Below are 20,781 nucleotides of genomic sequence, written 5' to 3' on the forward strand. Positions count from 1 at the left end.
CTCAATAGCTGTAAAAAGTAATCCTTTCCTACAAGAATGAAAATGGACAGCAAGAGATATGAGCTAGATTCCTACACCTAAACTTTCTTTTCTGCAGATCTATTGCAAATTGCCAGCAGTCTTGGCAGACCACTTGATAGATGCTGTATTGTTCTACAAATCAAAGCACATATATAACTCATATTTAAATTGTATTTTAGTCTCTTTATTTTTTTATTTTTAAGTTTGGCACCAGCATCAGCTTCAAAAACAGCACCGTGCTGCATTTTAAAACTCATGGGTTCTAGGCCAACATTCAAAGTAGAGCCCCTTAATTGGCACATTTTGAAAGAAAAATCTGTAAACTGTTCCAATGCCATATTATGGAAATCAGGGGCCCTAGGCTAGGGCCTTGTTACCGTGCTAACTAATTCAGCCCTGGTCATAACAGATTCTGCATCATCAACAGAAAAACAAAAATCAAATATAGAGCCAAATGCATTACACTATTTCCTGCAGACCAACTAAGCAGAACTCACATGGGTAATGGTTTTAAACTTCTGAGCTAGGCCACTCCTCATATGCCTATCTGTAGCACTCTCCATATTACTCTATGGCTTACCAATAGAGAGGAATAATTTATTTATCACAGAGAAGCACATATCTGAAAGAAAGCAATCCACTGAATGGGTGCCTCATGTGGTGTAATTTGTAGTGATCTGACGGTGCTCATACAACACTACTGCAGCAAAAACACTAAAGAATCTCATGGCTCATTTTTGTTAGGGTGTCACAAGATGTTCTGGTGTTTTAAACAATAATGCATTGTGATACCTAGAAGCACCCCTTTAAAGGTATATAATCAGCAGTTCTTACTTTAAAATGCCCCCTTATTTCATACAGATACAGACATTTGCATTCACACACACACACAAGAAAATAAAGAAAACTATTTGCATATTGATTAGATATTGAATAAAATTGATAAACAAAGTTTCCAGCTGAACCTTCCCCCTAAAATGCTGGATCTGCATGTGCAGAAGCATTTCTTATAGGAGCAACCCTTATGGTATCCAACCTCTGATCTGCAGTTTGAAGTGAAACAGCCCAACAAGAGCTGCAGCGCATGACTGATCTGATCACATGCTTTGTCTCTCAGTCAACACAACAGTTACATACACCATTTTTCAACAGATCACATGATAACATTTATCTCCAGAGTGTAGCTGCTATATTTTTCACAGTTCAGATTCTCTTTTAAAAATAAAGATCTGTACTTAGTCATATCTCAAAAATATCAACTCTATCTTTAGCATTTTTCCATTTTCTCTAGAATTTCAATATGTAAAAGTGAAAGGGATGGACAAATCAATTCCATTGCTATAGAATTCTCCACTGATTGAATTTGGGAGCCAAAGACCTAGTTCACGTATTATTTTTTCAAAATAATTGTCAACAAGAGGGATTTGGCACAAGCCTCGGGCTCAAACATTCCCTTCCCAACATGGTTCACTTTTGGGAAGTAAACCATGAGATTCCATTAACCCTTTTTAAAGGGTTGCAACTGCAATCCAATACACATTTAACTGGGAATAAGACCTATTGAACTATATGGGACTGCAGAGTGGATATGCATAGGATTGCACTTTTAGTGGAACTGAGCAAAGATAGGAGTTTGAGTCTGAGGCTCCCACCCTTTAACCTCCTTGAGAACAACTACTGTGGAGTGTCAAAGTAATACTTTATTTCCACTGTTTATTCGTCTGTACAGAGAATTGTGGTTAGTCACAATTACATCTAAAATGTAATGTATAAAGAAGTGGGCTAAATTAAAAAAGGTGATGACCAATACCTGATGGCTTTGCATTGCTAGCAGTTTTGTTTTTAACAAAACAGAGCAACAATACATTTGGGGGGATATCTCACTACACCTTAAATATGATAATGTCATACAGTCCAAACTAAAGTCTAAATATGACGATTTGTCACTGGGATAATTCTAGGTTGTTTAATCCCTAAACAATCCAGTGTTCCAGGTTCAGACATAACAATAACAACCAGGAACAGATAATTCTTGGGTGGTTGATTGAAAATATAAGTAATGAACACATAGGAAACAGTGCATTCATCACTGCAGCTTGGCCCCCAAAATTCCTAGGTTAAACAACCCAGAAATTGTTGTGTTGTATAAAATGGGTCAATGGAAAATTCCTCTAGCGTATACCTAGGAAAGCCAACAAATTCAGCAATTAATAATAACAGCCATTTGTATATTATTCAAGAGTACTCATCTTCATTTGATCTGCACCCACAACTGGATCATTTGTGGAAACAATGCCAGATTGCATGAGTGGTGCCACCCTTTTTCTCCATTTCATTTTAGGGTGCATTTTTTAAAAAAGAAAAGAAAATTGGGGGGGGGGAATGGTAAGTAACATTGAACATATACAGTAAAAAAATTGCTAACTGGGATTAAAGATGAATTCCAAGGATGAAGGAATGACAAGTATGCCATTGTAATATTCAAGCAGCTTCATATGCATTATCTTATAAATACAATAGTCCTGGCAAAGAATGTCAGTATTATTATTCCTATGTTGCAGATGTAGGAGGGAGCTAAGACACTGTGGATGCCTAAAAATCACCTAGAAAAATTTTGGTTGAGGCAATGTTTAATTCAGGGACTGTCCAATTCACAGATTAGGTCTGCTTTAAATATGACACTAGGAGTGTCCCAGTTCAAAACAAAAAACACACTAAGGCTTGTTAACACAGACAAAATGCCTCTCTAGTCTACTGTTCTATTTCTACAGAAGCCCATTACATGCCGATGAGAAGCCCACAAGCAGGACATAGGCACAACTCTACTCTTTGCCTGCTTGTGCTTCCTACAAGTATTCCAAAGTACTAGAGGGAATATTTGGCTATCTTGACTAGTTGCCACTTTTCTGCCATGAATCCTCTTGCAAAGCTGTCCAAACTGGTGGCCCTGTACAAAAGAGGAAAAAAAATCTTTCTAACCATGGCCTCTACAATCTGCATAATTTAAAATATCCAAATAAATGCCACTTTCTGGCACCCACACATGCACAAACATTACATATTCCAAGGTCAGAGCTCTCCAATGTGTGTAACAAACCCAGCCTTCTTCTTTAACTGTGACCCAAATTGCACAGAACCCTGTATGGATTCATTTTGTGTGTTTTTTTAAAAACTACCTACCGGCACACTGAAACCATACATATCCCATTAAACCAAATGAGCTTTCATTATAATGTAGTAGTCATAAAGAAACCAGGTGGCCAAGTTGGTGTGAAAGCACTTCAGCGTATTCTGGGCCAATGTTGTTGCAAACATACTGCTGCGCAACCAGTATAACAAAATGGCTTCTTGGGATTCACCGTGAAATAAAGAGTTTTTCACCTTCGGCGTGATGATACATAACTGCACATTGTGGCCACATTCACAGACTCATTGCCCCCATATGTTTTCCTTGAAATAATCTTTGCATATTTCCCATACACATTTACTTTACTTTTCTTATTGTGGGGCAAGTTTAGAGTTCCTAATGTTTTTAAAATTAAATAAATGCAGAAGTTGTGCACTTATACCCATTCACTTTTCAATCCATTTTACACCATGGTGAGAAATAGGACTGTACAGAGAACTTGCATAGGTCAGTTACAGATCACTTTAATGTGGAGTTTAGTTTCCCTAAAGTAGATCTTGTGAAAAAGACAGCTGAGGCATGCATGCCTTAAAGATAATGTTCAAGCAATACCCATGCATATCTGCTTGCATAGATGAGGTCCCACTTCATAATTTAACTTTAAGTGCTGCTGAAATATTTATCACATTTCTCCAAGGAATCCGAGGTACTGTATATGACACACCTCCTCTCCATTTTATCCTCACAACAGTCCTGTGAGGTAGGATAGGCTGAGTGTCAGTGACTGGCTCCAAGTTACCAACTGAGCTTCGTGGCCTAGTGAGGACTAGAATCTGAGCTTTCCCAGTCTAAAACCATTATTTGTCAGAATTCCTGGAGATAAGCTAGTTTATAATCCTTATCAAATTTAGTCTACAATCTCTATTTGCCTAGAAAGAATAAATGTACTTAGAATTATTGTCAAAATAATCATGATCATAGACTCTCATTATTTCCACAAAAGCCAAACAGGTGTTGGACAGATCGATCTTCATTCAACCACTTAGCTTACTTTCAGTTACTATAGCCTACCTTACAGGATTGTTACAAGGATGAAACAGACATATCCCAATACAAATTCTCTAAGCTCCTTAGAAAAAGGGAGGTGTTGTATATACAATATAGAATTCTTATAATAATCTGTGATCTATAACATCTGTATTCTTAGGGCAAAGGACTGGTTTATATACTGCTAAACCACTGTAGGTAAACCATAGCAGCACCATGGCTTGTATCATGTGAACCAGGGCAGCATGGGCTATATATAGGAGCTAAATAACCCTTGTGTGATCCTAGAACAATCAATGGCCCAAAAACTTGCTGAAACAGGTTTACCAAAAAGTTAAATGCTCACCATAATAGGTTCCCAGTTTTTATAGGTTCCCAGTTGTTAAATGGGGCATTCATATAACTTTTGTGCCAAACCAGAAATAGAATGCCAAATGGGTGACAAAACAGGTGGAATTATTCACTACCTCAAGCTGTGAATTCCTCCCAACTCACATGAGAAAGGAGGTGTTTACACAGAACAGAGTGAAATATAAATCAACTCTTTTTTCAAATTTTTTATTTTCAAAATTTTCACAGTTTACCTTTCAGATTTCATGCCAAGTATAGACAAAAACAGCTACCTATCCTTCCTCAGATACTAATTTCTACACTGAATCTTCAAAGGTTAAAACAAACAGTAGCACTAAAGAACAATTGCGACTTTTCTTCTATTTCTTCAGACATCTGCACGTATCAAAGTGCTTCCAATTTTGAGTCACTGTGGAAACAACATTTACAGTAAATCACTTCCTAGTGTGCATCATCCTCAAGCTCAATTGAGCCATACATCTGCCAAGCATTGTAAAGATTTACAGTAAGTGATGACCAAAATTTACAACATTTACTGTTGATGTGCCAGAGATTCAGACAAAATGTGTACTTCATTCACACAAAACTCTAGTTTCCTGTCAACATGTCTGGCTCCAATCTTTGGCTTTTTACATCAACAGTGAAGTTGTTTTATAAAAATGGACCAAAATCTTTTATGAAACAAGAGAGGTTATCAAAATAGACTTGAAAACAGAACACCCTCCATCCTACTTAAAATGTTCTTGATTTTTAGTCTCTGTTCACTTGAAAAGTGGGATACCTAATCTATTCTGGCCTTCTTTTCTTTGAAAACTAAGACCTTTTCACACCCTTGCTTTTTAAGTACAACCTATACTTTAAAAATCTATATATTTAAAAATGGCATGTAAATGTGACGGACATGCTTTTACAAATATGTATATTACACTGACACATGCATTAGAGAGCCAGGATCACTTATTACCATACCTATATACACCTTGCTAGGAAGAAGGTGCCATTACACTCATGTCCTGCCTGCTTGTGGGTTTTCTATGGGCAAGTGGTTGGCCACCATATGAACTAAATGGTAGATGTACTCTTAGTCTGATCCAACATGTCTTCTATTATGTTCTTAACCTACGACATCTAAAGGAAATACTCTATGCAAGTGAATTAGCAGCCATTAAAACATGCAAATAGAGATCTGCATTCCACAGAGCTTGAAATAAATTGTTCTTTTGTCTGATTTTTCATTTCTCATGACTTAAAGGATTAGAATGGGAAAGATCCCCAAAACAATATAGAAATTTAATTTGACATGTAGCAAAAGCTACTAGGGTTAAGTAGGACATGAGGCTTACCGCTGACAATTGTTCTCTGCAAATTACAGTGTGCATGCATATATAATTACAAGGCAAATGTTATTTCTTCCCTAGATAACGGAACCATTATTGTAATTATTTTCTTACATAACGGTTGATCTAGAATACGAAGACAATCTTACAACCTTTTAGCCTGTGTCCACACAGCAGCTTCCCCCACACTCCCACCTCTACTGATTTAGTACAGAAGCACTAACTAGAAGTAAAGCAGAAGGTACCTCAAGAAAAGCACATACACAGTACTACTTTGGACCATCCAGGTGGTCGATGGATGCAATTCCATGCAGCCTTAGGCAGAAAAAAAAGTGCTGGAATTCCCAACAAGCCCCAGCCAGCCCAGGAGCTGTATTTATGAGCATAGGGCTGCTAATATGCCTTGTATTCCAACATATGAAATTAAGAGTGCTTGGTGTTAAAAAACAAACAACAGTGATTGGTGTTTTAAAAAGCAACAAAAACTCAAATTTACCTCCCAAGGTCAGAGAAATAGCCACTAGCAATCTCAAGAACATGAAACAGCCCACAAAATCCCTAAATAACTTATTTTAAAAAAAGCAACCCCACTTCCCAGCAAGCAACATTTTAATTTTGTTTTGTGATATACAAGTAACAACCCAAGGACCATTCACAGCACATATCTTAAATATACAGGTAAGTGACCCAAACAATCTATCTAGCTGACAACCACACATTTTTAATAAAGTCTCAGTGGCTTTTGTTCCTACTAATTTCCTGGATAGCTGTCAACATGACTTTTACTCTCTCATTCTAGTGTTTTCTGAGATATTAATATTGTGACTTGAAAAGTACAAGGTTTAAATAACACACTAATTGCACAGCCAGAAAACACTGTTAGAAAATGCACGAGCAGAATCATGTGGCTGACTGCACTTCAGAATTCAAGAACACAGCACTCACATCACAGTGAACACAGTAGTTCAGCATAGTGGGGAAAATTTTGATAGTTGCAAAATATTGCCGTGCTGGGAAAATGCGATATCCTTCCACTGAGCTGATACTTGGAGTGGTCAGGCTTCTTCTGCCACCACCAACAGAGGGTTAGAATTAGGGTTCATGCAACCCCCTCTGCATTTATTCCACAGGAAAGCGTTGCATTAATCCTTCCATTGTCCATGCCAGATTGCAGATTTCAGAAGCATGTTTGAAACAGAAACTAGATGTTTCTATTCCTCCAAATTCACTGCTTGAGAGGTGGCCACAGAACAGAATGCTGCACTAGAAGGACCACTGGTATGATCCTGCATGGATCCAGTTTTAACACAGTATACTGCCAATCCTTGTTCCCTGAAAAGAGACCACTACAGCCACTAATAAAAATAGATGACGATGTATCTCACACCCACATAACAATTCTGGCAGACCAAATGATTTAATATTTAAGGTAGGGATCCTCTGGAACCTTAACAGAGAATAAACACTTTGAATTTAGTAGTAATTATTTCTAAATTAACAGACTTATAACTGGGTGTGCATAACATTTACTATCTTTTAATCATTTTAAAGTAGAGAGTTTCAATTAAAAAAATAATTAAGCAGTGAAACAATTTAGAGGGGAACACTTTTTCATTTGTTGTCAGCCTGGGTGTATGCACATGTGCCTGTCTCTGCATTTTAATAATGCCAACTGCCAAAAGTACACAAGTCACAACTTGATTTTCTATAAGCACGTTTCAGGCACTGCACTATATCTGGCTACAACATGCCATGTTAAGGTAAAAAGAAAAATAATGTCATTTTCTTGATCTTTTAATGTGTCTTAATGCATTGTTTACAATTTGTAAGCTGCTTTGAGAACTGGTTTGATTGAAAGAAACCAAGAATTTTAACTGAACACATAAATCTTTACTGCAATTACATTTTTATTACTTTGCTATAGACAGAAATCCTTTCCATACATAGCAAGAGGGTTTCAGTTGTTTGAGACAAACCAAGCCAATCCTTTTAGAAAACTTCACCACTCAAATATCAACCTTAAAACAGTTGCTACTTCTGTACTACTCGTGATTACATTAGAATTTGTCTGAAACATGGCACCTCAACACTTCAGAGGTGACAAAATCTAATATAGAGCACCGTCTAGAATGCAGTTTTGTTTTCTATCTGATATACCAAACGCAGACGTTAGCAGCAAATTCTTATTTGAATATGCTGCCACATTAACCACAGCGAAAACCAACTGCTGGGTTATCTGAACATATGGGCTTTTGAATAGTACACGCATCATCTTAAGAACCTATAGTCACTTCACCACTATCCTTATCTGTATAGAGTAGCATTTCAATGGACGAATTAAAGGAATTTGGTCTCTATATTTATGTAGTAAATCTGCCCTTCAACTCTCAGAAGCATTTTCACATCAAAGTGCATAACATCACCCTACAGCCTTTAAATATTATAAAGACCTTCTCTCTAGGCCTCCCTTTATCCCAGTTTGGACAAATTCAAACAGGGAACTGCCTTATCCAATGTACTCATGATGAGCTCATTGGTGAGCTCATTGAAGCTGCAGAGTGGAGGAGGAACTGCTGTAAACTACCCAGGAAGCTTTAGCATTACGGCAGCTCAGAAGTTAAACAAATAACATAAGACAAAACTGTTTTCCTAGATTCCAGCATGCCTTCATTTTTACTCCTATCAGCCAATTGGCTGTACTTTATCTGGTCTTGCTATAAATACCCCAAGTCAGGGATGGGCCTTTCTAGGAGCAGCAGTCACACCCTGGTTGCACATGCAGCTTCTCAGCCTTGCTCCAGCCATTCCTGTTTTCTTTCTGCCGTACCCTTGCTCTGTCAACTTCTCCATTCATTTGCCTAACCTGCAGCTCTGCTAATTCCCTCAGTTCAGCTCCAGATTCTGGCTTGAGCCAGTTCTACCTCCACAATGACCCTTCTGCTGATCTGTTCCAGAATGAGGCACTGGCTGTCTGGAAAGGCTTGTTAGTTATTTAAAAAATTATGACAGCTTTACTCCCTTGGAGAAATATTTGTGGATTTTCTGCCTTGGGTACTATGGATCTTGACTGGCAGGGGGAGGGAGAAAAACAATTATTTCTGTTCCACAGCGGACAACAAAATTATTTGGGTCAACCCTGGCATGTCGCATAATGACCCCAATACAATAGCCAGACCGTACTGACTCTATCTTACCCAGATCCAAGAGAAAGAAGCCTCCCTTTTAGTCAGTTTAGTCTCAGCTAAAGGCTAAGTCATGTGGATGCTGACATACTGTGTGGGGGTGGGGAGTCTGAAAGGAAGTTCAGGGTCTTTCTCCTTTCAAACCAATGTTAAGAACAACTCTTCCAGGAAGTAAGAGAGCTTGATTCAGGCACAAAGGAGATTGTATCAAGGCCTTTTCTCTAGTACAGATGCTAGGCTGTAGCTTTCCCCAGAAAAGTAGGAGGACCTGACCCAGGTATCAAGGGAAACTACGTATCAAAGATCACAGGTTTTTAGAGAACTAAGGAAGCAGTTTAAAGGAAGGCTGTATTACCTAGACTACATTTTCTGTTTATTTGCCATTTATTTATTCCTTTGTGTTTAAAAAACAAAAAACAAACCTCTGATGAACTCATTCCCCATTCTATACTGTTTCTTGAGTCTTTGATCAATCTTTTACCCTGTTTGCACCAAAATTCAGACAGTGTGTTTTGAGGGTGAAAGGGGAAGGCTCACAAGGAATCAGCTCCGGAGGCACACCAAGTGCCGCATTAATGTTTTTATTTAACATTTAATGCTTTTACTTATTTTACATTAAAGCCACACTAATGCTTTAAATGCAACTTGGTGAGTATGCAACAGGCTGTTTAAAATCTGTAAGCTGCACTCCTTTAAGGACAGAAGATGACTGCAAAGAAGCCCCACACTAGAGGCTCCAGTGGAACCCTTGGTCAATCATTTCTAAGAGGTAAGACAGCACTTGGGGACTGAGATGGCAACTTTTACTCTCAGTGGAGGCCGCTGAGACCAGGTGGCTCTGCTGCACCTGGTGTTCTGTAGCCAAGCAGCCCATAGGAACCAGGTCACCACAAATGTCTAGGCCCAAATGATTTCAGTACAGCATCTGCCTTTGCATGACATCATGGCCACAAAACTCAAGCTGGCCCTAGCGAGTTGTATGCTAAAGGACGTATTAGAGCTGACCATTGAATTCTAGAGAGCAGGCCTGTCTCTTGCTCACAGCAGACCATGCAGTGAGAGTCATCATCAGGTTCTGAAATGGCAGAGGAGTGAAAGAGGTAGGAGCAATGGGGAGCTGAACCCTCTGACGTGATTTCAAGGTTAAGTTTCTCACACTGAGTGTGAAAGTCAATTTGGTTTGGAAGAACCAGAAGGGTTTTCAGGAAGGGAGGGGAAGCGGAAGCAGGATCCATCCCTTGAGCCCATCAGGAGGCATCAGGAGACAAGCTGCTCAGCTTGAGGGGCTCTGTTGTTCCCACTGGCTTGCTCTCCCACAGTAAAACTCCTCACTTGACGATAGAGCCAACAGGCTTATTGAAAGGGAAGGTCTGAAACGTTTCCAGTTTGGATCCAACTTTTTACATGAGCAGAGGCTTCTTCTTCCAGCTTTGGTAAAAGGCTATATAGTAGTGTCGACTGTGGAATTTCAATAAAAGGAGTGCATTTCAAAGGATTGCTTTGAGTTTTGGAACCAGAAGGAAGGAAGGAAAGGACTAGTTCATGACATAAATCCCTGTATTTCTAAAACAGGGTTTGTATGCCAAGCTTATGCTCAGCTCTGAGACGGAAAGCCCTGCCTGGACAACTCAAAAGAACCACAAGGATAAGAAGAAGCCTCAGAAAACATGATCCTCAGAGTCTACTTCCCCCCACAATTCCACTCATACATAACTGAATGTTTCCATGGATTCTGTGTCACTTAGACTCCACCTCTGCATCAGTAAGTTGTGCTTCACCACTGAGGAGCCTGCAAGAAACTATGCTGGCCTGGGCATCTCTTGGACAGTGACACACAATGAAGATGGCAGGCAATCATTCTCTGACATAGCCAACTATTTCAATCACACCCATCTGCTCTGGTGGATCTACTCCTACTCCAGTTTCGGCGCTGATGGGGCAATTACAAACAAGGCTTCTCTGTAGTACAGCTTTTGGTGTTACTTTTGGGCAAATGTTCATAGCTTAGCGGTATAGTGTATACTTTGTACATGCAAGACAACAGGATTAATCCCTGGCAACTTCAGTTTTAAAAGTATTGCAGATAACAGAACTGGGGGAGAAAAGCTTTTCCAAGGACCTTAACAAACTGCCAGTCAGAAAATCAGACGAGGCAAAACAGAAGTAGATAGCTCAATGGAATCTTTTTTTTTTTTTTTGATGGCTCAATTGGAATTTCATTTTTATATTGTATTTTTAAGTTGGTGTTATTGTTTTGTGAGCCATCTTGAGACCCATTTTGAGTAAAAATGGGGTAAAAGCATTTTAAATAAATAAATAATGGACTGATCAATTCTTATGGTCACCATATTCCCTTGCAATATTTAAAATGTTCATCTTTAAAATGTGCATCATTACTCATATGAAGAAAGAAATAATTTCTTGCCCACACCCAAAAGTTGCCCAATTGTAATTCTGGGTTACTAGGAAGCATGTCCTTCTATCAAAATCAAACTGGCATGTATAAAACTCAAGGAGTTAATTTCTTGTTATTTGAAAATAACTTCAGGAATTCCTTTCCTATGATACAGTACTTTTTAACACAATGATTTGAAGTACAACAGTTTGGTGGGGTTTGAGCCTGAATAAATGGCAACTTACATTGCCATAGCAGTGTATAACTGCTTAACTTTAATTTCAGCATTAGCTTTTTTTGGCCTGGCAGTTGTACATCTTCCTCTGTATATGTGTGAAAGCATTTCTATCCTTGTGCTCACCCAACCTTTCCAAAAAAGGACGTGTCCAGTAATTATGTGCCTATCCCAAGGAACCCTACCTCCTCAGCAGCTCTACAGAAAGCAATGATGAAGTAAAAAGTAATCAAAAATAAAATACCAACTAAAAGTCAAAAGGCACCAATCACGTAACTGTTTTTTCTTTTAAAGCCAATCAATATATGTAGTGAGCAGTGTGCATTATTAGCTTCTACTTGACTAGAATGGAGACTGTCCATAAGATTTTATTTTCAATTTTTTAATCTCACTTCATATTGCATGAGTCAACAAATTGAAATCACTCAGTAAAGCAGAATTAGATTAAGACTGTGAAAAGCATTGTAGCAATATCTGTAGCAGCAGATTAATAATGTACAGTATAACTGCAGAAATCCAATCTGCACTTTCAAATGATCGCCAGAACATTCCTGTGTTCACCCCATCCTCCCAGAATTCAATCAAAAGTCAGCCCTATCCTTGGGCCATCATTACACAGCTTTTCCCAAAAAGAAAATCCATTGCCCCCACCAGCCTGACCTCAGACAAAGGGCAGGTTCACATATCATGCTAACTCACCTTGGCAACAAACCTCAACCTTAAGTGAGTGTAACAGCCATTAGGTTCATAATGGTTTGTTTCCTCCCTGGTCCTCCAGATGGTATCCCAGGGGACACTGTGAGACAACCATATTGTCTCCCCCATAAAAGCTGTGAACATGAGCCAATTTTCCAGCTCTGTGTGGGAAAAGGAGTTTGACAGGAGTTTTGACAGGTAGCCGATTTCCTGCCAAAACTGGGCGATTGCCCTGACAAAACCCCATTTTAAGTGGTACCTTTCCCCAAGAGAAAGTGGAAGGATGCCTTTTTCCAAGCATCTAAAATTTCAGGAAAAAGTGCAAAAGGTGCACCACCCTGAGGTGGAGGATCATGCTATGAAGGGAGTGTAAACCATACCATCGCCTCTTTGTGAACAAATATAATTCACACCTTTGGTTTCTCTTGACAGCCTGCCTTTTGTCAGCTGTTTAGGGAAGTCAAAAGGGTGGGAGGAACTATTTGGAGCCTTTTTGGAGGGTTGATATGCTTTGAACAAAAAAGCAAACAAAATATTGTTAGGTTCAAATGTAGCGCCAAACTGTATTTTTGATATTACACAAACTCCCTAAGGCCCGCAGTTTCCAGACTTCTGATTTTTAATGGTAAACCATAGTTTACCATTATACCAAATTGAGATAAAATGATGGCTTGCTGTTAAAATGCATAGCAAGAGAAGAAGGCACTGTATTAATCAAAGAGTTAATCTCATTTGCAATCTTCAGCGATATGTCCAGACCAAACTATTGACACACAAGCAAACTAACAGTGCAAGATGGTTTGGCTGGTGATTTTCAAGTCTTGCAATTTCTAATTTTGGCAAGCAAGCAAAAGCATACAATTCTGCCACATTCTGGTTGGTGGACTTGTCTAATTCCCCCCTTCAAAACACTTTCCCCCCACTTCAGCCTCAATGCTGATCAGAGAAACAAACTGAAATTTGTATGCAATGAAAACAGTCATGCTAATGAACAGAAACAATGCTGACAACCTTGGAAGTATGCACCTACTAAGTATTAACAGGCTGTAAACAGGTTAAAACTATTATCTGCATTACACCTATTTATCAAATTGCCAGTGCAGTGCACATCCAGCGTATGAGAACTGCAGTATAACTTTCTCATAGCCCTAACAACTCAGAGAATTTTAGGCAGAAATATGAATGTTGGATGAATTTGAACATGAAAAATGAATGTAGTATTGCTATTTGGCAGATATGAAATCATACCAGATTAAGGAGGGTAAATTTCCTTCGAAGGGAAGACAAGAATACCGTGGACCATTCAACTGGCATTTTAAAAATATGTTCAACACAAAAAGCACAAACTTTACCAAAAGACACAACACAGAACTATGGAGCAGAACACGGAGGAACAACTCCTAATACCTCACCGACTGTGAATCATAAGGTTGGAGAAGGGCTCGAAGGCCATCAAGTTCAATACTTGCTTGATGCAGAACATTTAAGCCTAGTTTCCCTGACATATGGTTGGGAAGGCTTCCAGAAAAGAGTTCTCATGTAATATGCCTTGTTTATTTGTATATGTTGATGAATTAAACATCTTTGCCCTCTTGTCTCTGACAGCCCTTCAAATATTTGAAGAGTGCCATAATGTTCTTCAAATCTTCTCCAAATTAAACATACCCAGTGTCTTCTAACATTAATCACCGGTTTTTAATCGCTGTTTCCCTGCCTGTCTTTACTGTCTGTATCTGTTGTCCATCTCTTTCTTGAAGAGTGGTGCCAGAACCAGGCTTACTACCCCAGGTGAATTTTTCACCCATGACAAGCAGAAATTTTCACCTATGCTCACTCTTTGTTCCTCTCCCCCTCCCCCCTCTGACCTTAATTCATGAAAATGAATTAAAATTCTGGAAGTGTGTGGCAGAATGAAAATGCAGAGTTTATTTTGTCAGCTACACAGTATTTCACAACAAATCAAGCACTTTACACCTTTTTGCTCGAAAGCCAAATTCACTATAGGGTCCATGGTAAACCCCTTTCAAATGCACACAACATTTTATTATTATTCATATGCTTCCCTTATCTTATAAACTAGTGATTCTTAAAACAATATACAGATCATTTCCCCCTGAAACCTTGTTTTAAATATGAAAAGCTTCCTCCAAAGGAAGGAATCCAGATCTGTATATGCAGTACTTGTTGCAGCAGAGATATAGGCCATAAGACAGAAAAGGAATAAAGCAAGTCACATCATTTAGAACAGGACAGCATGGGAAAGAAAACATTGTTCATTTGCATATGCTAATGAATGAAAAATGTAAACTCACCTATGCTTGAAGAATGTTACAGCTGATACTAAAGCTAAGTATGCTATTAAACACATGCTCAAAACACTCAATGACTGGATGAATTTCAAACCAACTAATTGCTTGGCATCCTGTTCCCATATGAAAAATGATATTAAACTTTCAAGTCTTTCCAGCTTTCAGAAACATTTGAGATATTGCTTTTTAGTGGTTCCCCCCACACACACACACACAATTCATGTTGTGTACAGCTATGGACTGTTTCAAATAATGATTGTTTTTCTAAAAAAATGTCCTAGCAAATTAAGCTAATTTTCATAGGGTCATTTACATCACAAAATGTTCTGGTGCCCTAAGGAATGAATAAACTTAACATGTTTCTATTACTTGTATTTCACAAACAAAACCAAAAAAAAGATTAACTTATGATACCAGAAATAGTTCAGGAGAAAATTGAAAGCACATTTACTGCAATTTGAATGTTATTCCAGTAAAAATGTGTAAATAATATATTTTTGGAAATTTAGAGATATGTAAGGGCATGTGCAGTAATATTTCCCTTATAGTGTAAGCCACTGTGACTGGCCATAGTCCTCTGAATGTGGAGGATCAGTGGCATCCTATTATCAGCAGGAACAGTATGAAAGTCAAAGGCTGCCTCCATGCTTCTCCTGCTCTACAAAAGCCTTGGGCAGCCAACTTCAGTGATCTAAGTCTTATGGCCTAGCTTATAAGGAACAGCAACAATATTAGGACCCACACACCTTGTCCTCAATTATAATGCAGAAACAAAGAACCTTGGGGTAAGCAAGAGCAGTTTGCCTATGTAAAAAATGTGACCTCCATACAGTTCTAGTGCTCAAAAACAATTCTTTTGCACCACAATCTAGCTAGTAGATTGAAAAAAATTAATTAGATGCTACAAGTCTGACGTCTGCCATTTCCAGTTTAGAATGTTCCAGCTACCTCAAATACATGCTCCCAATCTTGTTGGATTGTTAATTATGAACACTGCAAGTATTATTATCCCTGTTTTGGAAATAAGGTACTGAAGTTGAAAGATAGCAACTTATCTAAGGCTGCACAAATTCATGGGTGAGGTATCATATGAACCAGGAACTTCCTGCTCTCAATTCACTCTTGGCCATCAATTAGTGTTACAGCAGCTCCTATCTCATCTTTGTGCTTCGTTCACATGCACACACAGCAACTAGAGGTTATTTTAAATCTCTTCATATGGTCTTTGTCCCTGTGTTCTGAGATGATGATGTGGGGAAGAAGAACTCATATTCCTGTGGGGAAGTGTTGGATCCATACAGTGAGATGCTGCACAGAGATCGTCTGCTATATGTGAAGGCCAGCACCTGGTTCAGATGAAAGAAATCTCCAGGCTGTGGCTATAACATAGGCACCAACTCTGAGACTTTCTAGGAAGTTACTTGCAACATTTATATAGAACTTTAAAGTTAAGAATATAAGAAGAGCCCTGAAGTTAGACTAAGGGCCCTTCTAGTCTAGCTTCTTCTTAACCACTCAGTGGCTACCTCGGGGAGTCTTAGAACCAGGAGATGAAGTACCTAGTTTGATTGCTATTCCCCAAGATCTGGAACTGAGAAACATACTCTTTCTAAACACAGGCCATACACAGTGCTTTTTCTTCTTCTTCTAAGTCAGTGGTCCCTAAAACTCTTAAGCTGAGTAGCTCAGCAGGTAGTATTACTCCAACAGGTAGGCTGGTAAACACAAGAAGCCTGCCTAGAGCACTACTTTGTGAGTTCATGAACTCAGTCAAGTTTTCAATTAGGAGCTACCAACTTATAGCTCTTGTTCCAACCAAGGAATACTAACCCTCAAGAGCTGCTGGCTGCACATCTGCCCAAGTACGCCCCGATATGAATATAAGCAGGTCTATGGGTCAGATCTACTGCTTCCACTAGTAGTGGTGTTTCCATTAGTAGTAGGCCCAAAAAGGAGGCATTCCAGGAGCTGAGCAGAGGCAACCATGCATCCAAGTCTCTTTCATACCCATCAAGAAGACCCAGAACTACAGCCTACTTCGATGCCAGTCCAGCGCTAAAACCACAGTCATGCTAGAGATGCTGGACAAATATGACCACCCCCTGCACTTCTGGGGGAGCTTCTCTCTACCAAATGGTCGCCTCCACTCCATCTTAGTTCTCCTACGGCAACTGGGACTTAGTTCATGAGCAGTGCAGATCACATCCTTGTTAAAAGGAGCACAGCAACCACTGTCAGGTCCACATTGTCCACAAATAAATTTCTATACTTGGATCATATGGCCTGGATCCATATTGGCTGTGCTATTTTGCTAGGGCTGCCAACTGTAATGGCCACCCAGAGAGTGTGATGCTAATGGGCGGCCTTTAAACAAAATAAATAAATAAACTGATGAAACAACTCTCAAGTTAATCATGTGAGTTTTGATCAATTAAGCAAGTAATTTAATATATCTACATATGAATAAAAAGTTCCTAAAAAGAAGAGTAAGAGATGATACAGTTAAGCACCATGGGGGAGGGGAATTCCTCCTATAGGCAAGAAAACAACAAATGCTTCTAACATGGAGTCCAGCTGCAGTATTTTTGTAAATATTAATTTGTAGCTTAAGAAATGATTACTTTTTAAGCTTTCAAAACGTTTTAAACTAATTTTCAGTGAAAAGCTGCAGCTGTAAGATTTTAACCTCTGAACTGTAACACGCAAATTCTGCATTAACCAAAATTACACGAGCAGATAACAGATTCTGTTCATGCGACGCGGAAAATGATCTCGAGTCAGACTTTCCTGTCTCTCGAAACAAGAAACATGGTTTCATTATTGGCGTTTTATATGCCCCTCTTCAGTTGTTGATGTTCTTTCAACGGCAAATCAACCTTATTATATTCTCTATTTTCAGGGGCCAAGCCTGACTCATCTCCGCGGAAAAAAAAAGTGCATCCATCTTACTTTAAGTGTCTCTTTGCTTGCCGAATGCTAAGCGGTTAGACGCCATGGGGAAAAGCATGGGTGTACGGACTTAGGGAGTGGCCAAGATGCAAATCTTTCTAGCTTTCTAATTTCCCACTGACTGCAAGCAGGTATGGCAGCGTGTTATCAAGTGTCAGATCCATGCATATGGTAACTTACCCCACCGCATGCAGCCTTGAAGCTGCACACGCACTATATTTAAACGATTACCCCTCCCCCCGTGTGTGTTTTAAGTGCCACAGCTCACGAGATTCGATTTCAGTTTTAGGACGCACTTAACACTTTAAACAAAACATCAAGCAATAGGGGCAGTTTAAACACACACACGTACACAAAACTGCCAGCCTACTCTGCTCTTTTCCTGCTGGGATATCTTGCAGGAGGAGGAGGAGGCAGGGAGGGCCTTGCCTACTCAGTCCTACATACCGAAAGTGAGTGAACTGCAAACTTAAAAAGAAGTTGAGTTTGTAGCTTAATGCAAGAATGGAAGTTGTTAAGCGTTCGCCTACCTGGTGCAAGTCTGCAACAAGTGCATGCAGGATCCGAGTTCGGTGTGGGCGCATTTCCCCCCCTTTTTTTAAAAAAGCCACCGGCGGGGAAATTGCAATGTTAATTTATTACTGTGCTGCTATTTACACGGGTCCTACTTTGCTTACAGTACAGCTCATCCTGTAAACAAATATCGCTCCGCCAGGAAATAAACGCACCCCCCCCCGCCGCTGCTGCCTCCCCCCGCCCCTGTGCAACCTATCCTCAGCGATTACCCGGGGGGGGGGAGTGAAAGAGAAGGGTGGAAATAACTAACCCCAAAGCCATGCCAAGCAAAGGAAAAAAAACTCAAGGTAACTGGACTTACCTTGTGCATGAGATTCCATGCACATCTCCTTCAAGGGGGCGCTGCCCCCCCCAATCTGTGGTGCAAAATTCCACTGTCAGCAAAACGCTGTCAAATTATTTTCGTGCAAAGGGGGGGGGGAGAGAAAGCAGAAGCAAAAAGGGGAGGAGGCTTAAGGAGATCCCTCCGCCGAGATGGGTCTGGTCCTGAGTTTGCAAACCAGGAAGTAAGGTGACAGTAGCAGCAGTAGTAGAGCGGGTGGCCCCACGCCCGGTTGTCCGGTCTTAGGAGCGACCTGCGCCTTTCCGTAGATTGGGTTAGTCACCGGGCGTCGTCCCCACAAATATAGTGGCAGCTCTTCAGGGAATTTAGAGGTGCTGTTTGGATCTCCCCAGTTTTCCTTTCGAAAGGCTGCAGATTCACGACACGTAACGGAGTCCCCCTCCCCCCGCTTCTATGGCTCTCCAGCCGGTCAACGGCCCCGGGCCAGATTGCCCTGAGCAGCAAGCGGTCTCCCTCGGATTGCGTCGCTTCGGGGCACCAAGACCCCCAGCCACACTCCGAGCTCGGTGCATGTCGAAAGGACTGCGTGCATGGCGCGCCGTTTCTTCCTCGGGCGGCTCGTAACTCGGATTTTCAAAGGGGCCCTGCTGGATCCTTCTTGAATCCGAGGAGTTGGGCGCGGTGCAGGTTTGGGTTACGTTTCTGAAGCAATGAGAAGGCGGGGGAGGGCGTGCGTTTAAGTACATCCTGAAGGCGACATAACAGGCCGACCGTATGCGTGTTTACTCGGAAGTAAGTCCCGCTTGTACGCAATACGATTCAGTAGTCTCAGGTAAGTGTGAAATATTGCATCCTGGAAAGCCACATACACAGTGCCCGATATTCTCAAAGATGGATGGGGAAGAATGTTTAGATAGCAATCCTAGGCACGTTTACCCGAAAGTAAGCCCTATTGACTCTACTTCCGAGTAAGCATACAGAAGATCAGGCAGTAAGAAAGGTCCTAGAAAGCTTTGGCTTTCCACTTGCACCCTCCCAGGTAGAATCCGTGAGCATATGGAAGGTGCTACTTTGCAATAGGGTGTGGGCTGCTGTATTGTGTGTCTTTTTCTCCCTTCCACAACGCCATAACTGCAAAACGTGGGGAGGAAGGTGGGGGGGACACTCCTCCTGGGAGTGCCCCCAACTGGCTTTTGATTGGTGCTGTGATCAGACGTGAGCCCGCTTGTTCTCCTCCCTCCCCAGCACTTCGCAAAAAAGAAACGTACATTTTTTTTTGTTGCAGTCAAACATATCTTTAAGAAAAAAAAATCCTGTTAAGCCTTTTGCAGGTAAAAGCAAACACTTCTCCAAAGAGTGGAGCATTCAGCTGGAAGGAACCAAAACCCCAGCATGCAACTCCCACTTTTACAAAGGTTGACAGCCCCCCCCCCCCCCCCGTAAAGCTGAACCTTTCTTGAAGAATTCAATTACATGGTTCACACAACATGACAGGCCAGAGTATATGTTGAGTATGAATTGAGTGTGGCTTGTGTTGGCTTACCTGAACCACATTAATGATCCTAGGTTTATTAACCATAAGCAAATAACAGTTTACAACCCAACAACATACTATGCTTTTCATCTGCAGTTGTTTGTAGAAACCAGGGTTTGTTAGCATGATTCGGTTCACACAACAAACCACAATTCAACAGTAACCACAGTTGAATAACAGCCTGTACTCTGGTTTGATGTGTTAGGTGAACCCAGTCAGTGGTGAGCATCATTTTTGTGAGTGAAAAATGCTCTCTAATGGCATCTTCATGTTTAGGAAAATGGTCCTTCCACTAACTTCTTGTTGGTGTAGAAGTCAAAAGCACAGGAGCCATTTTGGAGACAAAACATTGGGATGTTTACATCGTTGAACCACTGCTTGGGGTGTTTCTGCCAGTCTAGAAATTGTGCTTGTGCGTGTAACTAGCTGTAACTTGGGTTTGATTCCTGTCTGCATAGTCATTAATTAATAATGTTTGACTGGGCCATTACATTTAGGACCGATGTTCATGTATGTGTGAACATGGTGATATATCTTCAGTATATCAGTTTACAAATTTCAGAGAAGCTTTCTTGAGGTTTTTATAGATTATTGCTCTAACCTGTAATAACCAGATATTCTAAAATGCTGTAATGAGATTTGGGATGAGTTTAGGTGACCTTTTGGGATGTCTTTCAACTATGTGATTCCTCACTCTACCCACAGAAATCTTAAGAGTTATCAGAGTCAATTGCCCTGG

The 20,781-nt window shown here is 40.2% G+C and overlaps 1 protein-coding gene across 6 annotated transcripts in view; it reads right to left on the reverse strand.

Moving 5' to 3' along the window:
• The window catches only part of TRERF1 (transcriptional regulating factor 1), an 80,643-nt gene extending 61,468 nt beyond the window's left edge, over positions 1-19,175 (reverse strand). For 2 of the 6 annotated variants that reach the window (XM_044428635.1, XM_044428633.1), the window contains exon 1: positions 18,527-19,174. The gene's annotated coding sequence lies outside the window, so the exon portion shown is untranslated. Of the gene's footprint in view, positions 1-18,179; positions 18,294-18,526 lie in introns of those variants that run through there. The other 4 variants (XM_044428634.1, XM_044428632.1, XM_044428629.1 and 1 more) reach the window with 3 other exon arrangements.
• Positions 19,176-20,781: the final 1,606 nt, after the last annotated feature.

Source organism: Varanus komodoensis, unplaced genomic scaffold, assembly GCF_004798865.1.
Source record: "Varanus komodoensis strain SLA01 unplaced genomic scaffold, ASM479886v1 scaffold2, whole genome shotgun sequence".
NCBI lineage: Eukaryota > Metazoa > Chordata > Lepidosauria > Squamata > Varanidae > Varanus > Varanus komodoensis.